Source organism: Octodon degus, unplaced genomic scaffold (genome assembly GCF_000260255.1).
Source record: "Octodon degus isolate 3935 unplaced genomic scaffold, OctDeg1.0 scaffold00005, whole genome shotgun sequence".
Taxonomy (NCBI): Eukaryota; Metazoa; Chordata; class Mammalia; order Rodentia; family Octodontidae; genus Octodon; species Octodon degus.
The window spans coordinates 386,574-396,655 of NW_004524581.1; the positions used below are offsets into that span (position 1 = coordinate 386,574).

The 10,082-nt window shown below is 40.5% G+C and overlaps 1 protein-coding gene across 8 annotated transcripts in view; it reads left to right on the plus strand.

The window, feature by feature from the left end:
- Sgms1 (sphingomyelin synthase 1) overlaps positions 1 to 10,082 on the plus strand; it is a 324,088-nt gene that overhangs the window by 217,558 nt on the left and 96,448 nt on the right. The window contains exon 1 of one of the 8 annotated variants that reach the window (XM_023723195.1): positions 168 to 466. The exons of the other annotated variants lie outside the window; for them this stretch is intronic. The gene's annotated coding sequence lies outside the window, so the exon portion shown is untranslated. Of the gene's footprint in view, positions 1 to 167; positions 467 to 10,082 lie in introns of those variants that run through there. 8 annotated transcript variants of the gene reach the window in all.

Genomic DNA, 10,082 nt, shown 5'->3' on the forward strand with positions numbered 1-10,082 from the left:
AGTTAAAGAATTAAATAAAAGTCTGTGAGAGGCCTCTAGACTTGGTATAAATCAAAAAAGAAAAGTTCCGCCTTCACCAACAGGGGACATGCTTATTGGCTGGGACTGGCCGGCTGACTCATTTCTTTTGCTTGGCCGAGGGCCACACCCCAGCATTCCGAAAGCCCTCCGCTGTCAGCCACGCCCGCCTGGATGCTGGAGGCTCGGAGCAGAGCTCTGCTGTCCCGTCCTGATTCACAGCGGCCTCCCCAGAGTGGATTTGCTAGTCTGCCAGAAGCGCCTTGCACCGCAGCGGCCCTTGCGGACGAGCCAGGCAGGCAGGGGAGAGGGAGAAGGTGGCCACCCCTACCCGTGCTCTCCTGTGGGTCACTCGCACCGGAGCAGGGAGCGGCCTCCCAGGCGGCAAGCCTTGCGCAAACTTGCTCCTGAAAGTTTTCCTTAGAGGCTGCCTCGAGGAGGGGACCCTGTAAGTGTTACTCTTTCAGCGATTTTGTGGTTCCTTAGAATGCTTTCTGGGGCAGGCAGGCTTTGGTTAAACACCCGAAGACTGAGTGCATTCAAAGAAGGGAAGAAAGTGGCCTATGTCTTCCAGAAAGTTGGCAGTGTGGCAGTCAATGCAACTTCATCTATTATGGAGGAATAAAAGGAAACTTAGTTTTTTTCTGGATCCCAGTTAATGCTAAGATAGTAGTAGCTGGTTACACCTCAGTGCAGTTGCTAAAGGATGGGACAGAAAGACCTTGGGGGAATAAGCAAAAACAGTATTGTGCATTGGTAACTGCTGTGATTTGTGAAGGATCAGGAGGGGTGGTTTCACTTGTGGTTCTCAGGCTTCCACATGAAAGAGCAAAATCCTTTACAGTTTGCTTCCTAAGCTTTGGGAAAGCACTGGCTCTCAAACTTTGGTTCCTGTAGGAAAATGTCATTTTTCTGATTCCTTTGGCTGGTTGGAAGCTGGCTGGTGGGTGAGCTCTGTACTGTTCCCGGAAGGAAGCACGTGCCGCTGGTGTTCTGGAGTGGAGTGTGTTTATCTGGGAACTGTGTACTTAGGCTGGCTAAGCCAGCTGCTCTTGTGGAATCAGAGAAAATAAATACTCGGAAAAGAATGCAGAATATTTGCCTTAAAAAAATACTTTTGCTGTAGGTAGTTGTTATTTAAGTTACTCAATTTTTAGTCTAACTGAATAATTCATATGTTTTCTTTTTTAATGCTGAGTATTGAACCCGGGGTCTCATGCACACTGAACCCTGTACTTCAGCCCACAGGTAATTTATTGCAGCTGGCAGAAAAAAGAAAATAGAATCCCGCGATTATTGAAGACATACACAATACAACAGAGACCTGTGGTAGTTAGAAATACTGAATGCTAGGAAATCAGGCTGAAGGTGTCCCAGTAGCACAAACAACAATGGAAAAATTTTAAAGTAAATTTTTGTTATTAATTAAATTGTGAATCTTACTCTTACACTTTACATTTAAAAAGATAGAGACTGATGCTGCCAATAGACAGGAGAGGGAAATCAAGAGAATTCTTTGAAGCTTTTTTAGTTCTATGAAGGAAACGTCCTTAAAAAAGAAATCACTTCAAGAATGAAATAGTTAAAATTGTATAAACTTTAGTTGTCTTGTGAATGCCTAAGAAGACTGTTTTCAAGCTCCTTGGCTAATTGTTAAAATGCAGTTGCTTTATGTTTAACTGATCAAGTGCCTCTGTGAAATGTAACTACTCCTCCCTGCTTTCAGTACCAGGAACTGAATGTAGAAGCTTCATGCTGAGCTTCATTCTTAGCCCTTTCGATTTAGAGACAAGGTCTCCCTAGTCTGCCCATGCTGGCTTTGCTCTTGGGATCCTCTTGCCTTGGCCTGCTAGAGTGGTGGGATTATAGTTATGCTCTGCTGTGAAAAGCTGATGTGATAGTTGGAGAAAAATGTCCTTAAGGGGCCAGGGAGATAGCTCAGTAGAATAAGCACTGGCCTGCCAAGTGCAAGGTTCTGAGTTCAGTCCTTGGTACCACCAAGAAAAAAAAAAAAAAAAATTAAAAAAAAAAAAAAAGTGAAAAATGTCCTTAAGGCCCAGGGTCCCTATCAGGAAAGCCCTGTCAGGTGTGAGAAGAGGGAAACATTTTATTAAGCCTCAAATGCTTATACCTAAAGGAATAATGAAAGTTGGACTATATTAAGATTATCTAATAGTTTGTAATAAAGCTGAACATTTAACTTTTTTTCAGGTACTGAGATGTTTTATATCCATTACTTCACTAAATTTTTACATTATTGCTAACAGGTAGATATGTTAATATCTGTTTCATAGTTGAACAAATGACCACAGCAAGGTTATATAACCTTCCAATTTCATAGCTACTTTATTTAGAACTTAGCATTTAAGGCTTGTTAGTTTTTTCTCATGTGGCTCCAGTTGCCCCTAAATTAATCTTGATTCTATGTGCAATGATCCAGAGGAAATTCCTGGTTCAAAACTGATTTTTAAATGATTTAAAGGGTCATTATTGCCCCAGTACCAAAATGTCAAAGTTCAAGGATTGTTATATTTACTGTAGAAGCTTGTGGTTTGCAAATATTAACTGAGCAGACCCACCTCTTAATAGCTCCTTTAGAGTCACCGATCTTTACTGACTTTCCCTTACTTTTTTTCTAAAGCTATTTTAGATCTAAATTATTTTTTCTGCTCTTCACAGAGTACAAATTACACTTTCTTTGTTTGAAACCAAAAGCCAGATCTCTGGATTTCCAGCAGTCAAATTTTTGTGTACATAAAAGCACACCTTCATTATTTTATGTGCTAGGTAAAATTATTGAAATGTATGTTAGCACTTAACTTAGTGTTAAACCTGTTTATGATGAGATTACAAAAGACATAACCGGTAAGCACTAGAAGTTGACTTGTTACAAGTGGGCAGAGGCGGCCAGTTCTGAGACTCCATTGCATGTCGTGATGCAGTAGAATAGTGCCGTGTTCATGGAAGACAATGACCAGCAGCTGTTCCAATACCTTCCAAGGGTGGGTCTGAGTAATACCTTCTCTACCTGCTAACCTCCACCATCTTTTTTTTTTTTTTTTTTTTTTTGGTGGAACTGGGGATTGAACTCAGGCCCTTGCGCTTCCAGGGAAGCGCTTATTCCACTGAGCCATCTCCCCAGCCCCACTACCAACTGTTTGATGCAGAACACCCACTGGCCTTCCCAGGCCAACCAGCTTGGCCACTTCCTTAAATATCTCTAAGTTCTAGGAGCTGACAGTGATTTGCATTCTTTTTAAAAATTCTTAAAGAGAATACAAAATGGTAGGAAAGGAAGAGGAGGAGGAGGAGAGAAACAATACTGAATTTCACAAAATAGGAATTCAACAATGGTTGGCTGTATTACATAATGTTATCTTCAAGTTAGTTTAGATTATCAGATTTAAGCAGGCAAAACTGGCTTTGAAAAAGGTATATGAAATTATAAAGAAGAAAAACAAAGTTGTTTGCATTCTTAAAGATATTCAAAGAATGTGCCAGGATGATATGAAAGCCACTGGGTAGTAGTTTTGTAAAAATCATGAAGAAGGATAAGCATGCTGGCAGATTTGTCTTTGAAAAACAGGGAGAGTTCAATCCTAGAAACTAGTTTTATGGCTTACATTGTTCTCTAGAAAGATTGTGAAATACATGTTTGTACAGATGACTCAGGATCACTTGAGCAAAAAGGGATGAAGAGCCGTGTCTTGCGTGTTTGCTGAGGGCCATTGGTTCCAGTACTCTGCCCTTGCTTCCTGATGGTTATTGGGCAAGTATGTCAGCATCAGATTCGTTGGGACACTTAAAAAGTGTTGTGTATGTTCTTTATTGAAGATAAAAAACATAGGTTGGACTGCACTGTGAACAATGGCTGTGTGTCCTGTAGCCCAGGAGGACTGGTCAGTAACGTGATGTAGTTGAGCAAGGCGCCAGTGATGCTTCTTGCTTTGGGCGCCTGAGAGAGCTGGGAAAAGTTCCTATTAGTAGAGATGGAGCACATAAACCTGAGGAGGTGATATTCCCACTGTTCCCTGAAACACTGTAGATACAGTAGCTACGAACAGAGATTCTGGAGCCAGGCCACAGACAGGCTTTAAAGTTCTTATGCCTAAGTTTCTTCCTTCATGAAATGCAGGTAAGAATACCTTATCATATATGCCAGGAAGATAGCTCAGCGATCTAACTACCTGCCTGGCAAGTGCAAGGATCTGGTTTCAGTCTTCCATACCACATGCCATGCTGGCCCCATGGAGAGCCAGCCACCAAACCAAGGTGTGACAGCTCACCCCCTAGAATCCCAGTGCTTGGGAGGCTGAGACAGGAGGATCACTAGAATTTGAGTTACATCTCACTATGTAACAAAGAAATAAATAAATAGGAAGAAAAAGAATACCTATCATACGACTATTAAAGATACTGGAAGATCAGATAGTCTCCATGAAGTGCTTAACACAGAATCTAATAATACATTACAAACCTTAGCTTTTAATACTTCATTAGTGCTCTGATTTTTACCACTTCTAACTAGTATTACTTGAGGTAGCGCTGTGCACATTCTGGGCTCATGTTTAAACTCCCGTCCAGAATTGGGTAATGAGATTTTGGAGACACTCTAGAAACCGAATGGTGCTTTGAACACTGGGAAATCAGTTAACAACTGAGACAGCACAGTACTTGTCTAGGATTAGCAGTGTCACCAAATAAGATCACATCTGAAGTTTTGTACATTTTATCCAGTTTAACAAATGATTTCTCTTCAGGAGATATAGCTTAGTGTAAGAAATCTCCACTAAGCCAGCGTTTAGAACTTGTTTCTGAAATCAGTACAATTTTTACTAGTGTGATATTCTACAATTAGCTTAAATCAGTGGTTCTCATTTTAGAAAGTTTCATTTTACTCTCTTGGGGCACATTTGACAATATCCAGACACTTTTTCTTTCTTTTTTTTGGTCCTGAGAATTGAACCCAGAGCATTTTAGTCTCAGCTATTCCCTTGCACTGTTTTATTTAGAGACAGAGTCTCATGAAGTTGCCTATGCAAGACTTGAACTTGGGCTCCTCTTTCTTCAATCTCCCAAAGTATTGGGGTTACAGATGTGTGCCGCCATGCTTGGCATTGGACACAGTTTTGGTTGTCATAATGGGACAGAGAGATGCCCGATAACTGGCATTTAGCGGGTGGAAGCTAATGATGCTGCTGTGTACCCTACAGTGCACAGGAAGCCTTCACAGCAAAGAATCATCCTGTCAAAACTGTCAGTAGTATTGAGATTGAAGAATACTGACTTAGTAGTGTAGGTATTTATACTTCAGAGATTTAACTGCTTTTGCTTTTCCAATGTCATCAAATAGTTTTAAGAGTGTGTTTATCTAAGGATCTTTCAGTGTTACTTTATTCCAAAACCTGCAGGTGTGTGTGGTGTGTACATTTTATCATAGGTGATGTGGTAAAATGTCATCTGTCCTGTTTCTTGGAGGAATATATAACAGTGGTTTTGGGAGGCAGATGAACCTGTGCTTCGCTCTGGGCCTCTCAGTTTAACTTGCTATGCAATTGGAGGTAAGTTGTGCTGCCTGTGAATACCAGATTTCTATTGCAAAGAGTTTAAGGAGTAAACAAGATGTGTATATGAATATGTGACATAGCTGTTGGGCACTGTAGTGATAACTATTGCTTTTTAGACTTAGATTTGGGGGAATAATGAAACTGGGGCTTATTAAAATATGAGGGTTGGAAAGAAAATGGATAAAGAAATCAGATTTTTGATACTTAGAAGAAAAAATTAAGGCAGACATCTTCAAATCTTTCTTGTCTTCAGAAGGAATTATAATCTTAGGAAGTAAGTGTCGTGGGAGATGTGGCTTTACCCGTGACAGGAAGTGCAAGATAAGTACTAAGCAAAGAAGTACTTGGGAGGAATGAAACTGTGTGCAGCAAGTGTCATCTGTGTTGTGTTAGTCTGGAGTTCACTGAGAAGGTAACTTTTGTACTTGGGAATTGCTCCGCTGTAAAAACTTGTCCTGTTTAATGTGTAAGCAGTGTGCTGGTTTTTCGTTCTACTCTTGCTGTTATAGTTTCTTGATATATTTTCAAGTGCTGTAGGATGTAAGCAACACATCCAGATGTGGAAAGATGTGTCAGCTTTGTCCTCTTAGTGACATTCTGCATCCGTCAGCCTCCCCTCTCCCAAATAAAGCAGAGTTTCACACTGTCACTCCTCTGCTATTTCCACTTGTATGTCAGCCATGAAACTAGGTACCCCATCTTCCCCCAGCAGTGTGTAGCATCAGGTAGTTTATTCATAGAGCGTTTGCCAGTGTATGTATTTTCTGCTTTGGAGTGATTTGTTTTGTGTTTGTTTAGTTTTTCGAGGTAGGGTCTCGCTATATAGTTCAGCTTGAACCCAACATCTAGCCTAGGCTGGCCTAGAACTTGCAGTGATCCTCCTGCCTCAGCCTCCCAAGTATTGGGATTACAGGCATGCAGAATGTTCACAATTTATCTGCTGTCCACCTTGTAAAGGCAGATTTTTTTACAGTTCTGTTAACTTTCCAGGAAGATGGCAGTAAGAAAGAAGCCCAGTAATGAAAAATTACATGGTTTAGGAGAAGGCTCTGTTGAAGTAAGTTAGTGATTTTTAAAATAAACATGCCATCAATTTCATTTCTGAAGATCCCTACTGTACTCGTAGCTAACTTGCTGTAACATACCTACAAAAGGAGCAGTGTTAGCGTTCGATCGCATCTGGGAATCTGTGCTCTCAGAGCAGCAGGGTGAATTCATGGCTGGCTTCCCATCCTGGAGTGGTGGCTGCCAGGCACAAGTACAGTGGCCACAGTAAAAGTGGCATGCAGAATGGGAATGGCTTGGGGGGCAGAACACACTTGGCGGAATTTATAGCAGACAAAGCTCTGTCATTCCACACAGGCTTTCATTAATTTAACCTTCAAGTGCACTGAACTCTCTGATGGTCACAGAATCAGTGTCATATTCCATCTCTATGACCTCAAGCTGACCCAGAGTTGCTGGATAAACACTATTTACAAAAAACTTAATGATGCTAATAGAGGATCCTGAACTGGTTGCATAGAATTGCATACCTCTGTGGAATCGGAAGCCAAGTGTTTGATATTCAAGCCAAGTTGAGAGTCAGGTTAATAATAAACTAAAAGAAATAGTAGCAACATGATAATTTGAGATGGTGCCTGTGAACACAAGTCTGAGGCCTGTTAGGTGATTTCTGCCCTTGGCAGCATTCCATCAGTCCGGTTTCTCAGATGTGGATGTGCCTAGATATTGCCACACACTGCTGACAGGGACTGACAGCTGCCCTGAATTTGCAAGGCTCTTGTGTGTTAGCTTCTGGAGTATTTGGTGCCCAAACCCTAAGTTCTGGACTGCTGAGTCAACAGATTTGAGCATAGATTTTGCATTTGGAAGTGAGGCCCTTGCCAAAGGGCCAGTCATATTGTAGTGATAACAGGAACACAGACAAATTTTAAGTCATGCAGAGTAACGTACCTCATTATGCATGTCAGGGTTCTGCTGGCATTTTTTGAAGAGTTAAGCTCAATTTTATAAGTTCTTTAAGAACTGGGTATGAATATAGTCTCTTTCTTGCTCTTTCCTTCCTTCTTGCTCTTCCTTTCCCTTCCCTCTCTCCCTCTCTCCCTTCTCTCATCACTGAAACTCCAAAGCCTTCTTTTCACAGTGAAATGACTGCTTCCTACCACAGTTATGAGGTGCTCACTATCCATGACAGCAAAAGGCAACTCCATTTTTCTCTTCTGCCTTTGGAAAAGAAGGTAAGACTCCAAAAGAAACTAGAAAAAGTCTGTAATAAGTGGCTTACAGCAAGAGTACACAATATAGGGCCAGGAGATGGCTCAGTAGAATAAGTGCTTGCCTGGCAAGTGCAAGGGCCTGAGGTCAATCCCCAGTTCCTTTAAAAAAAAATACACAACATAAAGAGATTAAGTGGCCTCTAGAGCAGCATTGTATCTTAGCATAACCACTGTGCCCCCCCTTTTTTTCTCCTCTTTTTTCCCAGAATTTTATTGGGAAACAAATAGCAATGCAATAGTTTCACATCAAATTGGTAGGACAGTTTCAATAATTAACACATTGCATACTTTCTTTCTAGTGGTTATTTGCTGTACGAGATACAGACATGATATCCTATTTACAGACATTATTAGAACAAATCCCTCTATTCATTAAGAGAATGTTACTATATATCCATCCTAACCATTTTGAATATACAGATACAAAATGGACATTCATCTACATCCCCTTTTTTGTTTACTTCCGTCATTTGAATATTATAGGTGTGTGAACTCAGCAAGATATGCCAAAAGAGTCCAGTAGTCCATAATAGTATTGGGTCTTCCGCTTCACTGGCAATGTCAGAAATTGTTGACCTGAGTCCCCTAAGCTCATCATAACACCATGGCTTTACTTCTTATACTTCGTTTTTATACTTTTCTGCTGGATGGTTAAGAACAAGATAAAGCAAGACCTATGCAACAAGAGTTGTAGCTTTTGGATCTGATAAGGTCAGTCAAATCCCCTCAGGATTTATCCTGAGATCTTGTACCTCAGATTGCAGATCCTTTGTCAGTGTGAGCCGGGTGGATGAGTCATGGCCATTGCTTGGCCAACTTGCTCTCTGTGAAAGCTGGAGAGAATGTTTTCTCTCCACGTGACTCTCCTTAGGCACACAATACATCATCGATCACTTTCCTCTTTGGCCCCAAAATCTCCTTGATCAGAAAATGTGGGACAGTACCGAGTTACATGACGTTACAGTACAAGTTCTCATCTGTCCTGAGTCTTCAATGACCTTGGAAGACTAGGAGCAAAATGTTGGCTTTCCTTGCGGCCCTCCTTTTTCTCTAATTATGGTCTGCAAACTTAGGTTGTTAACCCTCCAGAAGAGAAGTTTATTGTTATTACCATACAACCTAGGCTGTTAAGCTTAACCTCACTATCTCTCTGAATATCAAACATCTTAGGCATAACATGGAACAGGTATTTTTCATCAAGTATTGATATGTTAAACTTTAAGTCCCTACAGAATATGATAAAAAACATTTAAAAATTAGAATATATTTTAAAAATAGGCATAAAGAATTATATAATTCTTATGTTTACACATAAGTCCAGAAATCTAACCATATACAACCTTGTAGCAGGACAGTTCTGCAACAGTCCTTTTGCTGTCTCCTGCCTTCATTCACCACCCCCTTCTTTGTGAACAATCATCTACCTGAGAGACAGCACAGCAGCAACTGGCATGTCAACACAAGTAACCCATACTCAGAAGACCAGAATGACAGGCACTCAAAGCACGAACCTACTATTACAAATTGCCATCTTCAGTGCACTTGCTTAGTTCACAGGTGTCAGTATATATAGTTAGTTAGGGTGAGAATCCTTTCAATTAACTGCTAGATTCAACAATCTTCTGAAGATTCTCAGGATCATTGCCTTACCCATCTTCTACATATAATTTTATAGCTTGCCACTGTCATGTTTCCTAGCTCTTCTCCTTTCCTTCCCTTAATTAGTTAGTCCTCAAGTTCTTGTTTACCTTTTAGTTGTATTATACCTTTCTATTTGTATTTCTTCTTTTGAATTCTTATACTAGGGAAACTATACAATATTTACACGTGTGTCTGGTTTATTTCACTTATGAGTATATCTTCAAGTGGCATCCACTTTAACATAAAGGCTTCGAGTTTATCATTCTTTATAGCTGGATAATACTCCATTGTATAAAAATACCACATCTTTTCATCCATTCCTCAGGTGATGGGCATCTTGGTTGTTTCCAAGATTTGACTATCAAAATTGTGCTGCTGTAAACATGGACACACATATATCACTATGATATGATGTTTTCAGATACTCTGGGAAAATTCCCAGTAGAGGAATAGCTGGTTTAAATGGAATTTCCAGTCCAAGTTTTCTAAGAAGTCTCCACACTGATTTCCATAAAGGTTGCACTAGTCTACATTCCCACCAGCAGTGAAGAAGGGTTCCTTTTTCCCCACAGCCTCT